Genomic DNA, 17,530 nt, shown 5'->3' on the forward strand with positions numbered 1-17,530 from the left:
TAGGGCCATAGGATGTATATATACTCTCCATGAAGCACCCTAATGGAGCACCCTATGGCCCTAGGGCCATAGGTTGTATATATACTCTCCATGAAGCACCCTAATGGAGCACAGTATGGCCCTAGGGCCATAGGGTGTCCCAATGTGAGACGACGTCTATTGGGCTATGTGGTGTCCTTTGTCACACCTACATAGAGCACCCTATGGCCCTAAGTCCATAGGATGTATATGTAATCTGCATGAAGCACCCTATGGCCCTAGGGCCATAGGATGTATATATACTCTCCCACCACGAAGCACCCTAATGGAGCATCTTATGGCCCTATGGCCATAGGGTATCCCTTTGTGATGTCTATTGGGCTATGTGGTGCCCTTTGTCACACCTACATATAGCACGCTTTGGCCCTAGGGCCATAGAGTTTCCCTTTGTGACATCTGTGGTTGGTGCCCTTTGTCACATCTACATTGAGCACTCTATGGCCCTAATGCCATAGGGTGTATATATACTCTCATGAAGCTCCCTAATGGAGCAACCTAAGGCCCTAGGGCCATAGGGTGTCCCTTTGTGATTCATGGTGAGCTATATGATTCCTTTAACAACACCTATATAGAGCACCCTTTGGCCCTAAGGCCATAAGATGGTCTATGTGGTACTTCAAAGTTATGTATTGACACACTCACCATATAGTTGTCCAAATACTATGTGATGGTTTGTTTAACTAACATTTTTTAAAATATTTTTACAGGTATGGGTTTCAATCATGACAATAGAGTATGCATGTTTGTAGCTACACAAAAGGTTGCCATTGGGAGTGTGTGTGAAATAGACCCAAATGCTTACTGCTCTGGTGTGCTTATTGGGGAAGGCAATGTATCGGTTTCAATTGATTTGTGTATTGAAAAGAAATTGCTGCTTCCATTTGCAACAATGGATGCATTGAGAGTGGGTGATGATTTCCATAGTATTGTAAGATGGAGTAATGGGTCCTTGCAGCATATGAATGAGATGCAGCACAAAGGGATTTCTATGCCTGAGGGTAACAATGTAATTGGAGCATTGGAGGCCAAATATGATGGAGTGAGCTACACAGAGGTTCGGAAGGATAGGAGAGTTCAGCTATGGAATGAAAGCAAAACACATGTAGTAGCGGAAGGGGTTGTTATGTATGTGTGTCCATTTGATTCAGTAAACTTTAACGAGCTAGTGAAGATAACATTGGTATCGGTATAGAGAATCCTATGGTGGTGAGGCTAGTATGTCTGTAGATGATGTATGCAGCATCAATCTTGTTTGTTGACCTATCAAGAGAGTGACAACTATGGATGGAAAATCACTATTTCAATATGAAGATTTACGTGCTTTAGGTGAATTACAAGACACATGTACTGAACCAGCTCTTTTGGTGGAGCCTATTTCCAAATAAACAAAGTATTGCTTTACGAATAGGAAGCCAAAAATGTCTATAAAACCTTCTAAGAAAACCAATCAGGTGTCACTATTATCTGTTCAACTCTTGTTTCAACCATAGATTGTTGTTTCAAAAGCTGTTGTCAGTATGCAAACCGGGATAAGGTCATTGCTATATGCACAATGAATTTTGGGGATAGAGCTTGCAGAAGAGAACCAACTATGTGTATGATACAATGCAAACTGCTTGGCTTTAGAACACAACAACTGGTAAGACTTGCTATGTATTTTCTTTTAATGGAAATGAGGTGTGCAGTAAAGCTTGGCATGAAATCCATGGCATTCCAAAAACATCATTTTATTGTTATTGTGAGCAGTTTGAGAATGGGGTTTGTCGCTTGGTGCGTGGTAACGATGGTGTCATAAGAAAAGGGAGAGATCATACAAAAATGGGTAGGGCACTGATATGCTCTTTTGTAGAGGAAAACTCACAGAGAATGCTCCATAAGAGTAGAACTATGGAGGATGGAACTAGGGAAACCTTGCTTGCAATACCAAACAGGTATAAGCAAAGAGACATTTTGCATGATGTCAATAAAATGCTCGAGAGCATGAGTCTCAAGCCAATGCAAGCCAATGTCTAGTACTACATTCAATAGGATTTGGAATATAGAGTTTGCCAATGTGACTTTGTAAAAAACAAGTGAGTTTGCCAATGTGACTTTGTAAAAAACAAGTGAGTTCTCCAAATGTGTTGTATGTAGTAGGATAAAGTCTCAACTAGAGTCAACAAAGGATGATGAAATGATTGCGCATTTGAAGGATGAACATAAAATTCACATGTTGCAACAACAAAGTTGTAGAAATGTGTACTAGACATGGTGTAAGTTCTCACATTTGCAAAAAAATAAGTATTTATGCATTATACATGATAAGATGGACCAAAAGAAGACAACAATACCTAGATTGCGAGTGAACTCAAAAGACTATGCTAATGCATATCAGTTACAAATATCATTAACAGGCATGATAACTCATGGACATGGTCATGGGATGTATGGTCATTTCTCGCTTAATGGTCTATGGCCCTCAGATCCCAATGCTACAATTGGTTCCCTTGCATTATGCTTACTAAATTTGGAAAGACGAGAAAACCATGGACTAGGAGATTTATGCCATGACGGTATGTCACGCACCGATGTAACATTGTTTAAAGCACTGAACTCAAGGATAGCTCTAGACCACCAAAACAAAATGAAGCACGAGCGTGATAGGGTTGCTTCAATAATAACACCACTATTGGCTATTGAAGGATCTAATGGAGGGATTACAAACCCTCCAAACTTACAATCAGTGTACTCTCAATGTGCTACGGCGGATGCCTTGTCCACACCTGTGTTTCAAAGATTGCCCAAGAATCTTTTGTTACAACTAGATAATTGTGCAAGAGAGAATAAGAATTGTTATTTATTTGCTTACTTATCCTTGCTAGTAGCAAAAGGGGTTTTCAAAACTGTGCAATTGGGATTCTTAATGGTGGGTCATACACATGAGGACATAAATGCAATGTTCAGTAGGTTCTCAGAGAGATTGCGAACAGAAATGACATTCACTTTTCCACATTTGATTGAACATTTTCAAAAATGTGAAAGCTCAACACTGGCACCATTTCTTATGACATAAGTTCCTGACTTCAAATCCTTTGTTCAAGGGTACATGTGCGATGGACAGGATGCTCTAGTCGAACACTCTAAACCACTCCAATTTTGTTTCTATATGCAAGGTGAACTCCTAGTAATGCAGTACAAAATTCACCAAAAATCACCTGATTGGATGCCAAGGGAATCAGCAATCGAGCTATGGAAAAAGGATGATGAAGGGAAACCAAAATTGCCAACAGGCTACCCAAATGTGATACCTATAGCCGATTATGTGAGGGATAGTCCACTTATTCAAGGGATTAAGACATATATTGATTTTTTGTAAAGATGTTCTGCATTGAAGGGAGAGGACCACGATTCTACAAAATACATGGAACCAGTTATTCTTTACTGGCAAAACATAATTGGGTGAGCTTGAAAAACCAACCAACAAGCACATTGGTCAATATATAGGATTTTGGCCAAAGATTACAAGTACTCATCAAATGCAGTATATAGAGGAAGAAAGAGATGATTTTCAGGGATGTGAAGAATTTAATGAGCACTTTGTTGATCCTCAAAGTGCAAGACTGCATGAAGATTTCAGACCTCACATTGATGTGAGGAAAGGGGATTTTGTTCTAGTGAGACCCGCAGATCCAGAATACCCAATATGGCTAGGAGTTACCGAGTCAAATGTTGATGTAGATAGCTCATCTCCTAACCACAACAAAGTTTTCATTCAATGCTGGGCACCAAAACATCGAAAAAAAAATCCCACAATCCATGAACAGTATGAGGATTGTTAGAAAAAGAATTGGTGTTGCAATCTTGCTGACCCAAAGCGTTCGGAGTGTGTTGATGCAGTCGTGTGGTCATGAACTCCAAGGGGTGGAAGAGTTACTGAAGCAATTAAAATCCCAGGCAAATGTTGTGGGAGAAGGCACAAGCTAGCTTAATAGATGCAAATGAATAGCATTTGGTATGCATATCTTGGTATATTTTTATTTTGGTTGTAAAGGTATGGCATGTGGCCACATGGCCCATGAGGATTTGGTTCTATCAACATGATTCTATGAGGCGTTTATTAACACCGACAGGAAAGAAAAATCTTAATTAAGAAAAGGTGTTTCTCAACACCACCATTTACTTGAGAAGCTACCTCTTTGACTAATGCAACACAAGCACTCAACATCAATGATTATATAACATTCCCAAATTAGAAGAAATTTTCCCAAATTAAATGGGAAATGGGACTTTATAAAAACTAAATTAGTCCCAAAGTTGTGGGATTTTCCCATTTTATCTAAAAGAACCAGCTTACGCAAAGCCCACCACCCTCCTAACTTGAGAATTGAGGCACGTAGATCTACTCCATACAACAACTTTTGATGGAGTTGGTGGTTGGGCTGATATGGGAGTTGATTATGGTGAATATTCCTGTCAGCTCATGAGGAAGTCATCATTGATGCAGCTCAAGAAGAGCCCATATGTTGTGTAGATGCTGCTCGTGTTCTTAAGAAGGCTGCTTGTATTTGAAAGTGAGGACATGGCCTTGCTGCCCACCATTGTAATGTCCCGTAAATATTAAATTCAATAAAATGTGAAGTAATATTATCCTCATTGTGTGTGTGGGATGAATGTGAAAATAAATCCGACAGGAGTGGTATGGTACATCTTGTGTCAGATCAATATGTGTGGAACCTTGTGCATAGTTTGAATTAGTTTAGTTGGGGATAAAATTTGGTGAATTTGGATGAAAAGGAGGGCAATATAGGAACTCTAGCTTCAACCAATGAAAAAGCTTGAGACTAGCCAACACACACACTTCTCTCTCTCCAAAATTAGCACCATGCCTCTCCCCTCTCTCTTGCAAAAATACGTATTTTTGATGTGTGTATGTGTGTGTATGAATTGCTCATTCCCTCAAGCTATATAATGATCATCTCTCTCACTTGCACACACACTTAGTACTTGATTATCTTGAGATTATACCAAAATTATAATTAATTAAGCATTAAGTGGAGCAAAGTCTGATCAAAGGGGCTGATTTGGAGCATCAAAAGATGCAATTATCCTCTTCAAAGCTGAATTTTCAGCTCGGGTAGCTAACCCCAACAATTAATATCAAAATTGTGTAGTATTAATGCATAGTTTTGTTAAATTATTATTGATTAGTGAAAGAATCGTTAGAATTCATAACATGAATGAAAAATCTGACCTAAAACCATTTTCTAATCATGATTTAGATGCATAATTAATTAATGAAGATTCATCATCAATTAATGCAACTTGGCCAAATTCTAGCAGGCTATTTTTGGATTTAACTTGAAAGTAGTGAAGGGATTTTAGATTCTCTTAATTCCACACACTTAATTGCTGTATAAGAGCTTCTTTCTAACCTCCCTAATTATTGCTCTCATGATAGTTATGATTAATGGCATAATTAGACCAAATGTCACTTATAAATTGATGGAATCATATTATTCTTGAGAATTAGATCTTCCCCTAATTTTTGTGAGTATAATGCATCATCTTTGAACTAATCCTACAAGGAATTAAGCTGATTTGAGAGTAGGCAATTATTAACCCAAGATTAAGGTGCAAATTACACTTAAAATGAGAAATTAAATGATTCACTTATACTTAAGGGTGATACTATTTTTCATAAGTTAATTACAGCATGTGAGACATATCATTAAGAGGGATTGGCTTAATTTTATAAGAGCTAATTTTAAGGCCTACATTGGCTTAAAAATCACACTAATTTTAAAGGGAAAATCATTAAATCATTGATTTATTCTTTACCCTATTTCTCTCATAGTTATTGACCTGATTAGGACTTAGGATAAATAACTTGGAATTTATTGAGCTCTAAATTATTTTCTAGGATCTATTTAGTTGAAAACTTGCCCTATTTTAATTAAGGAAATTAGAAATTGATTTTTCCCACGCTTGGGAGAATTACTATATATATTAATAGATGGTGAACCTCAAAACATAGGGTTTTGTATTTGGACATAATATGCCGCCGTCGCTCGCTGGCTCTGATACTAGTGTAATGCCCCTCAAGCAGCCATAGCCTAGGCGTGGAGAAGAAGAGAGGGTGGAAGTCGGCTCACGCTATGGTGGCCGTACGGACGACGGGTAGGCGACGGCGATGCTCCCTCTGGCGGCAGTTGCGGGCTGCGCTCGTGCAGGTCACCGTACGGGCGGCGACTGCGCTCGTTTCTTTTGCTGCAGCATCGAGCTCTTTCTCGTGCAGGTCACGCCTGCCGCCGCCGCTGGCTCTGATACCAGTGTAACGCCCCTCAAGCTGCCATAGCCTAGGCGTGGAGAAGAACAGAGGGTGGAAGTCGGTTCACGCTGTGGTGGCCTTACGGACGACGGGTAGGCGACGGCGACGCTCGCTGTGGCGGCGATTGCGGGCTGCGCTCGTGCAGCTCACCGTACGGGCGACGGCTGCGCTCGTTTTGCTGCAGCGTCGAGCTCTTTCTCGTGCAGGTCACGCTTGCCGCCGCCGTCGCGCTGGCTCTGATACCAGTGTAACTCCCCTCAAGCTTCCATAGCCTAGGCGTGGAGAAGAAGAGAGGGTGGAAGTTGGTTCACGCTGTGGTGGCCATACGGACGACGGGTAGGCGACGATTGCTAATGAAAAGAAGAGAGGGTGGAAGTCGGTTCACGCTATGGTGGCCGTACGACGACGGGTAGGCGACGACGATGCTCCCTGTGGCGGCGGTTGCGGGCTGCGCTCGTGCAGGTCACCGTACGGGCGGCGACTGTGCTTGTTTCTTTTGCTGCAGCGTCGAGCTCTTTCTCGTGCAGGTCACGCCTGCCGCCGCTGGCTTTGATACCAGTGTAACGCCCCTCAACCCGCCATAGCCTAGGCATGGAGAAGAAGAGAGGGTGGAAGTCGGTTCACGCTATGGTGGCCGTACGGACGACGGGTAGGCGACGGCGATGCTCCCTGTGGCGGCAGTCGCGGGCTGCGCTCGTGCAGTTCACCGTACGGGCGGTGGCTGCGCTCGTTTCTTTTGCTGCAGCGTCGAGCTCTTTCTCGTGCAGGTCATGCCTACCGCCGCTGGCTCTGATACCAGTGTAACTCCCCTCAAGCTTCCATAGCCTAGGTGTGGAGAAGAAGAGAGGGTGGAAGTCGGTTCACGCTGTGGTGGTCGTACGGACGACGGGTAGGCGACGGCGACGCTCGCTGTGGCGACGGTTGCGGGCTGCGATCGTGCAGGTCACCGTAGTACGGGCAGCGATTGCGCTCGTTTCTTTTGTTGCAGCGTCAAACTCTTTCTCGTGCAGGTCACGCCTGCCACCGCTGGCTCTGATACCAGTGTAACGCCCCTCAAGCAGCCATAGCCTAGGCGTGGAGAAGAAGAGAGGGTGGAAGTCGGTTCACGCTGTGGTGGCCGTACGGACGATGGGTAGGCGACGGCGACGCTCGCTGTGGCAGCGGTTGCGGGCTGTGCTCGTGCAGGTCACCGTACGGGCGGCGGCTGCGCTCGTTTCTTTTGCTGCAGTGTCGAACTCTTTCTCGTGCAGGTCACGCCTATCACCGCTGGCTCTGATACCAGTGTAACGCCCCTCAAGCAGCCATAGCCTAGGCGTGGAGAAGAAGAGAGGGTGGAAGTTGGTTCACGTTGTGTGGTGGCTGTGCGAACGAGACGGGTAGGCGACGACGACGCTCGCTGTGGCGGCTGTTGAGGGCTGCGCTCGTGCAGGTCACCGTACGAGCGGCGCGGCTGCGCTCCTTTCTTTTGCTGCAGTGTCGAGCTCTTTCTCGTGCAGGTCACGCCTGCCGCCGCTGGCTCTGATACCAGTGTAACGCCCCTCAAGCCGCAATAGCCTAGGCATGGAGAAGAAGAGAGGGTGGAAGTCGGTTCACGCTGTGGTGGCTGTACGGACGACAGGTAGGCTGTTGAAAGAACGGAAGAGGAGGAGGAGACACACACACAGGAGCAAACCCTAATGTATATTCCAAACCCTAACCATAGAGAGAAGCCATGTCCACTCTCACACAAAGCATAATGCCCTAATCCATAATCCACACAACACACAATGAGTTGTGTCCACACTCTACTAACCCTAGCTAATGTCCACACACTATGACCAGCTGGACACGCGGTCATTTATGTCTCACACATGTTCCTACCTAATCTGCCAGCACATAGCATAGCTGGCTCACACTGACATCGAGCTTGAATATCTCAACAGCCCCTCTCAAGCTCATGATGTACTGCCGATGAAGATGTAGATGAGCTTGGGATATCAACACTCTCAACACTCCCCCTCTAGCTCATCCCATGTACTCCCAACATAGTCCGGAAGTACTCAAACTTCTCCCTGCTAAGTGGCTTTGTGAAGATATCAGCCACCTGCTCATCAGTCTTCACATAGTGAAGATCAACTGTACCATCCAGCACCTTCTCTCTGACAAAGTGATAATGGACCTCTATGTGTTTGGTCCTCGCATGAAACACTAGATTCTTTGCCAACTGTATACTGCTCATGTTGTCACAATGAATGACAACTTTCCCATCAAGAGGCTCACATAAATCTGCCAAGAGACTCTTTAACCATATAGCCTCACAAGTAGCAATGGCTGCTCCCCTGTACTCAGCCTCTGTACTGGATAAAGCAACTGTAGGTTGCTTCTTGCTACTCCAACTCACCACAGCACTTCCAAGTGTAAAAGCATATCCACTAGTAGACCTCCTGTCATATGCGCTACCTGCCCAATCAGCATCTGTGTAGCCATGTATGTCCAAGCTTTTACCACTCTCATAGAATAAACCATAATGTGCTGTGGTTTTCACATATCTCATGATGCGTCTCACTGCATCCAAATGTGGTTTCCTGGGGCTCTGCATAAACTGGCTGACTAGCCCCACTGCATAACTCAAATCTGGGCGTGTGATAGTCATGTATATGAGACTACCAACCATCTTCCTGTACATAGAAGGATCATCCAATTCCTCTCCATAATCAGCCCGCAACTTTACATTTTGCTCCAATGGTGTACTCATAGGCTTACACCCTGTCATGCCATACTTTGCCAACATATCCAATGCATATTGGCGCTGTACTAACCAAGTACCTGCATGATCTTTCACCACTTCAATGCCAAGGAAGTATCTCAACTCACCAAGATCTTTCATGTCAAATTACCCACTCAAAGCTTTCTTGACATGCATCACATCTGCACCATGATCACCTGTGATAATCAAGTCATCCACATAGATGACCAGTAACACAATCCCATGCTGTGTCTTCTTCACATAGAGTGAAGAATCTGCTGTAGAAATCTGAAAACCAAGTGAGATAAGATATCTACTCATCTTATCACTCCAAGCACGTGGTGCTTGCTTCAGACCATATAATGGCTTTTTCAACCTGCATACGTGAGTGGGATATCTAGGGTGTACATACCCTTCTGGCTGTGCCATGTATACTTCCTCTTGTAGATCTCCATTCAGAAATGCATTCTTAACATCCATCTGATGCATTTCCCAGCCATTAGCTGCAGCCATAGCAATGACTGCTCTCACTGTGCCCATCTTAGCCACTGGACTAAACGTCTCATCATAATCCAATCCTTGGGTCTGTGCATAACCCTTTGCTACCAATCTTGCCTTATGTCTTTCAATAGAACCATCAGATTTGCACTTCACTTTGTAAACCCATTTACATCCAATAACATTCTTATCCTTTGGTAGTGCAACCAAGTCCCATGTATCATTATGGACCAATGCGTCCATCTCCACATCCATTGCTTTTTCCCATACATGCTCTCCAATAGCCTCTGTATAGCATGTAGGTTCCACATGCTTCACCATAGATGTCATGTATGCATAGTGCATAGCAAAATCTCTGTATGTCAACCTGTCAACAGGATATCTGACTCTCTGGGATCTCCGCAATGCATGCGGGTCACTCTGTACACCTGTGACTCTAGCATGTGGTGGCACATATCTGTCCTGTCTAGCACCAGGTGTGCGTAAAACAGGTATGCCAAGCTCCTCATCCAAACTTTCAGAACTGGATGACTCATATCCTGTGATTCCAATTCCTTCGACTTTCTTTTTGCCTTTATCCATAGCACTACTCCCAGTGCTTACACTCTCATGCCTCAAACGTCCTGACCATGGACGTACACTGCTACTCTCAGCTTCTGCTGCTGACCCAGACATAGTAGTAGAACTAGAACTTGCTTGTGGTGGCAAGTTCACATGAACATCAGCCTCAAGTGACTCAATAACACCTTCATCTTTTGCCTTATACCAACTAGCAAGCTCATCAAACACCACATCACGTGAGATGACCACTTGTCTAGTTTGTGGATTATAACACTTGTAGGCTTTTCGATCCTGTGCATATCCCACAAATACACATTTCCCTGCCTTAGGATCCAACTTCCTTCTTCTTTCATCAGGCACATGCACATAAGCTATGCATCCAAAAACTTTAAGATGTCCAATGTCTGGCCTGTAACCTGTGAGCCGCATCTCCATAGCCTTTGACATCCATTGGCTTCATGTGCTCAAACCATTCACCATGACACGTCATATGATTTGATGCTCCTGAGTCCATATACCATGTATCATCATTCTCAGCATTTGTTGTCATAGAACCCACAACATGCTTCATGGCAAACAAATGATTTGCAGTTCCATCATTGCTACTTGATGCATAGTTGCCACCATGTTGTGCATAGTTTCCACCATAATGACCACCACGTTGTGCTCTTCCCCCTCTCAAATCATTCTGTTTGCGAAAGCAATCTCTTGCCATATGACCATATTTGCCACAATAATGGCATTCCACATCTTGCATAGAATTTTGTTGGCCTTGCCAACGTCCTCTTCCACGAGGGTTACCTCTGCCTCTTTGTGGTGCATATCCACGACCACCTCGAGCACCATATGAAGGCTGAAAATTCTGCTGTGGAGGCCTATCCTGCCATCCACGACCATTACCACCACGTCCACGTGATGCGAATCTCCCCCTGCCTCTAAAACCTCTCTGCGAGTAAAATGCCTGATTTCTGCCATCATCATGGCTAGTAGATGCATCTAGAAATGAATCACTGAGCTTGATTTCCTCAACCAACAAGAGTGAAACCAACTCATCAAAGTCGGGTAGACCTGTACTCCTCACTGAGATAGATGTATCAAAGGATTTGTATTCCTTGCCAAGACCACGCAAGGTAATATCCACCAAATCGTCATCAGGCATGGGGGCATTTATTGTGGCCAATGCATCTGCAAACTTCTTGATTTCTTGCACATAATCATGTATGCTCCTTTTATTCCTTTTCACATTGTGTATCTGCTGTCGCAATTGAGACTTGCGAGCACTCGTATCTGTATCAAACATTTTGACCAAAGTATCCCATGCATCTTTGGGATTCTCAGCATCCTGAATGTGTATGAGCATAGCATCAGATATACATATAGACAAATAATGCAGCACTTTGAATGCTCTCTCTGACCATTGCTTATGAGCAATAAGCTGCTGCTGTGTAGGTTGCCGAGGTAGCTCAGGCTCTGGCTCAGCACCTGTAATGAGATTCCAAAATCCTTTCCCTTTCAAGAAACTCTTTATCCTGTACTTCCATGCCTGGAAGTTCTTCCTATCCAGCTTCTCACCAACAATCTGAACTGGATTGTCTGACATATCTGCTCAATGCGTACACCTTCCGCACACTTCAAATCTATAAATGAGCCTTCCTCAGCTCAACCACACTCCAATTAATGTTCCAGATACTCCAAGATAGCCAACAAACTCCAATTTTGATGTAGGAAATCAACCTGTAATCATCCAAGATGAACTGACTCACGCAGTGCGGGATACCCTGAATTTACACGCCTTCCAAGGCTCCAAATCACAATGTAATGGTGCAATCAAGTATGGGCAACTTGCATTGACACCTAATGAACCTCAATGTTGAGTATCAACACTATCTGACATGTGTACATATCGATTTTTGAAAACCCCTTTCTCTGTTTTTGAAAAAACCAGAAAAACCAGAAAAACCAGTAATGATTTGGCTCTAATTCCTTCAATATTTCACCAAATTGAGCAACCAGGCATTCATTGGCTTAGCAATAGTGTCCATCAACTCCATGTAAGAGGAATTTGTCCAATTGTAAAACACCAAAGATTAATTGCTCGATTAAAATGCTCTGTTTCTCTGCAACCAGTGGACAGCCTGTTTTAATCAGCTCATTCCCAGCTCAATTAAGCATCATTGGTCAAACAAATCACATAGCCCTCTTCTCCAAGATGTAAAGCATCCAATTGCTAAGAGAGTTGTGGAAGATATCAATCAACCAATGAGAAATCAAACTCCTTGTAGTCAAAATGACCAAAATGTGCTCTGTTTCTCTGTTGCAGTCTGCGCCGCCTGCATTTAGGGGATTTGGGAAGGTTTGAAGTGGCAATTGATGATGAGTATAGGTGCCCAACACACTTGGGTATGTGTGCAACCAATCAATGGTTGGATTTTAGCAAAAAACTCACTCCAAATGCATCAAATTTGGGCTTCTTTTTCACTGTTTTGTGAGAGCTCAAAAACCAGAGTTTTCCACTCAATTAAATGCATTCAAATTGCTCCAAAATTTGTTCAAGGCTTGCACATGGGTTGCTAATACATCCCTCTTTGACAAATGCATATGTCTTTTGCCAGAATCACACATATTTCCACCATACATCAATGTTCCCAAGCTTTAATGGAAAGCTTCAAAAACCAGAATTTTGCCTTGCTTTGATTTGCTCTAAAATGCTTTGCTTTTGCCTGTATCACCTGCAATCCGCTCAAGGATGTTTAGAGGACCTTACCCGGTAGGCCTAGCTCTTAGATCTGATAAGATTCGGTGTGCTCCAAGCTTCACAGCTCCAATGGCAGCTTCACAGCTTCTTTTCACAGCTTCTTCTTCTCCCTCTTCACTCACTCACTCATAAACCCTAATAAACAGCACAAGGCTCTGATACCATGTTGAAAGAACGGAAGAGGAGGAGGAGACACACACACAGGAGAAAACCCTAATGTATATTCCAAACCCTAACCATAGAGGGAATCCATGTCCACTCTCACACAAAGCATAATGCCCTAATCCATAATCCACACAACACACAATGAGTTGTGTCCACACTCTACTAACCCTAGCTAATGTCCACACACTATGACCAGCTGGACACGCGGTCATTTATGTCTCACACATGTTCCTACCTAATCTGCCAGCACATAGCATAGCTGGCTCACACTGACATCGAGCTTGAATATCTCAACATAGGCGACGGTGACGCTCGCTGTGGCGGCGGTTGCGGGCTGCGCTGGTGCAGGTCACATTACGGGCGGCGGCTGCGCTCGTTTCTTTTGCTGCAGCGTCGAGCTCTTTCTCGTGCAGGTCACGACTGTCGTCGCTGGCTCTGATACCAGTGTAACGCCCCTCAAGCCGCCATACCCTAGGCGTGGAGAAGAAGAGAGGGTGAAAAATGTAAGATTCCTCCCCCAACCCCTTTTTGATGTCTAGTATATTCCCCTGTAATCAATTCCTTTTCTGAAATATAAGAGATCTTGTTTGTGGCTGTTTTAACCTAGAGAGAGAAAATATGCTAGAGAGAGAATATTCAGATTATGAATATTTTTGGATAGAAAATTAACTCATCTTATTAAAATAAGTTCTCCTGAAATAGAAATTCAAAAAGAATTTTCCAATGTGCAATTGGAATTAAATGGAAATAAGTATAAAGAACCTTAGTCTAAGGGTCTAGATTTTTAGAAATTTTTAGATTATGGTCCAATTAAGGTTCCTATGGGCCAATAGCATCAATCCATGTGTAGGGAGGAGATAAATCCAATTTGTAAAAGAAGATACCCAAAAATGAGTAAATGCTCACATAAGATGAAGAGTTGAAAATGTACAAGGTTTATTAGTAAATAAACACATATGTAAGGAAGGGGAGTTCTTTAAAGGAGGTGCATATTTCACATAAGATGAAGAGTTGAAAATGTACAAGGTTTATTAGTAAATAAACACATATGTAAGGAAGGGGAGTTCTTTAAAGGAGGTGCATATTTCACATAAGATGAAGAGTTGAAAATGTACAAGGCTTATTAGTAAAAAAACTATGACACATATGTAAGGAAGAGGAGTTCTTTAAAGGAGGTGCATATTTCACATAAGATGAAGAGTTGAAAATGTACAAGGTTTATTAGTAAAAAACTATGAGCAATAAAATTTTGACACATATGTAAGGAAGGGGAATTCTTTAAAGGAGGTGCATATTTCACATGCTTGAATGAGTTTTAAACTCAAAAATAATGTGATATTTTTATCTCTCATCTCTCTTGAACCAAACCAAATCAAAATGGAACCAAACCGAATCAAAAAGTAACCAAACTAGGTCCAAATCTAGTCCAAATTCAACCAAACTGACTTGGAAAATTCTAGAATCAGTTTGTTTGGTTAGGAGCTCAAATTTTCCTATAAATAGAAGCCTCCCCTTGTTGAAAAAAATATAGTGTCTTATGCTTTGTCACTCTACTCCACCTAAGCCAAATTAGATAGTGTCTTATGCTTTGTTACTCTACTCTCCCTAAGCCAAAATAGATAGTGTCTTATGCTTTGTCACTCTACTCCACCTAAGCCAAATTAGATAGTGTCTTATGCTTTGTTACTCTACTCCTCCTAAGCCAAAATAGATAGTGTCTTATGCTTTGTTACTCTACTCCTCCTAAGCCAAAATAGATAGTGTCTTATCCTTGTTACTCTACTCCTCCTAAGCCAAAATAGATAGTGTCTTATGCTTTGTTACTCTACTCTACCTAAGCCAAGAACTGTGAATTCTTTAATAATTCACTAGTTTTTGATACTTCTCTCTTTCTTCAATCCCCATTGGTGGCTCCATCAACATACTAAACCAATTGATTGGTTGGGGGCCTCTACCGTGAATAAAGAATCAAGCAAATCATAAGGTAAGTATATTGAATTTTGATCTTTTCTATGATTTCTCAATGATTCTCTCTTCTCAACCCCTCTCAAGCTTGAGAAGTTTAATTGGTATGGTTTTTTTAAATGCTATTGAAGTTAATTGGTGAATAGTAGTGAAGAGTTACATAATTTAATAAATGCTATAGAAGTTAATTTCCACTTATATTTAAATTCTAATGGTTTTTATAATTTCTCTCTCTCACTCAAGAAATGGTCATACTCATGATCCATTCTCAATCCAAATGAAGCTTTTCATAAAGCTTTTCCTTAATCCAAGATTAAGCTATGCTTGAGGCCAAATTAATGGCTTTTTGCTATGCTTTTAGTTTATGCACATTAATGATTCAATCCATTATGGATTGATGACCCAATTAGAGACCATTCTAATTGTTTTCTTAATGATCCAATTAGAGACCATTATGGATTGATGACCCAATTAGAGACCATTCTAATTGTTTTCTTAATGATCCAATTAGAGACCATTATGGATTGATGATCCAATTAGAGACCATTCTAATTGTTTTCTTAATGATCCAATTAGAGACCATTATGGATTGATGATCCAATTAGAGACCATTCTAATTGTTTTCTTAATGATCCAATTAGAGACCATTATGGATTGATGACCCAATTAGAGACCATTCTAATTGTTTTCTTAATGATCCAATTAGAGACCATTATGGATTGATGATCCAATTAGGGACCATTCTAATTGTTTTCTTAATGATCCAATTAGAGACCATTATAGATTGATGATCCAATTAGAGACCATTCTAATTGTTTTCTTAATGATCCAATTAGAGACCATTATGGATTGATGATCCAATTAGAGACCATTCTAATTATTTCTTTAATAATGAGCTTTATCCCTTAGAAAAAAAATGAGAATTATCAGTCATAGTAGCGGAGCTATGGCAAAATTTTTATAGAAATTACGCATAAAATAAATTCATTCAAAGCATAAAAAGAGGACTTCCTACCATATTCTAGGAACTATCATCCTAGATTAATTAAAAGAATTTTATTATGCATGGAGATGTGGATGTTTGCATGTAGATGTAGATGTATAGATGTAGATGTGGATGTGGAGGTGGATGGATGCATGTAGATGTAGATGTATAGATGTAGATGTGAATGGAGATGTGGATGTATGCATGTAGATGTAGATGTATAGATGTGGATGTGGATGTATACATGTAGGTGTAGATGTATAGATACGGATGTGGATGTGGAGGTGGATGTATACATGTAGATGTAGATGTATAGATGTAGATGTGGATGTGGAGGTAGATGGATGCATGTAGATGTAGATGTATAGATGTAGATGGGAATGGAGATATGGATGTATGCATGTAGATGTAGATGTATAGATGTAGATGTGGATGTGGAGGTGGATGGATGCATGTAGATGTAGATGTATAGATGTAGATGTGAATGGAGATGTGGATGTATGCATGTAGATGTAAATGTATAGATGTGGATGTGGATGTATACATGTAGATGTAGATGTATAGATACGGATGTGGATGTGGAGGTGGATGTATACATGTAGATGTAGATGTATAGATGTAGATGTGGATGTGGAGGTAGATGGATGCATGTAGATGTAGATGTATAGATGTAGATGGGAATGGAGATATGGATGTATGCATGTAGATGTAGATGTATAGATGTAGATGTGGATGTGGAGGTGGATGGATGCATGTAGATGTAGATGTATAGATGTAGATGTGAATAAAGATGTGGATGTATGCATGTAGATGTAGATGTATGGAGGTGAATGTGAATGTGGATGTGGATGTATGCATAGAGATGTAGATGTATGCATGTAGATGTGAATGTACGCATATAGATGTGGATGTATGGATGTGAATATACGATATGCGATGTGAGGGAATCTGAAGTGATGAGATAGAAATGATGGGATGGGATGAGTATACATATAAATGGAATATGGAATAAGTAATGTAGATTAATGAAGGATAATATGGAAAAATGAAAGTTAAAATAGAAATTGTGTTGTAAACTGTTTGTAAATACTGTTTGTAAATGCTGTTTGTAAATGATTGTTTTATGTCAAGAATGCTGGGGGGAGCATTTTGACCGTCTTGTGATTAAAGTCGTGATGGTAAAGTTGCAACTGCTGACGGGGAGTCAATGAAGGACGTCTCGCGTAGCAAGGTCGGCCGAGGTCTTGACCAGCCTCGGTGCGATTAAAATGGTGAGCTTCCGGTACGGTGGATGAGGGGCCAAGGAAGCGGCCTATGCGTGAAGCGCTAGGTTACCTGCGAAGGATCCTAGAGGGTGCTGACCATACGGTGCTCGGGCTCTGGGTTGCCTAGGATACCCACGCGTGCGTCGAGGAAGATATTGGAACAGAGTTGGAGTTGTTTTCTGAAATCGAGCATGGATCTGGTTGATTGACCTTGCTGGTCTTCAATGGATGAGTCCATGGCTCCTTATATGGATCTGTTGGTTGA

The sequence above is a fragment of the Cibotium barometz genome, chromosome 39 (genome assembly GCF_041138505.1).
Source record: "Cibotium barometz isolate CiBa-2024 chromosome 39, ASM4113850v1, whole genome shotgun sequence".
NCBI lineage: Eukaryota > Viridiplantae > Streptophyta > Polypodiopsida > Cyatheales > Cibotiaceae > Cibotium > Cibotium barometz.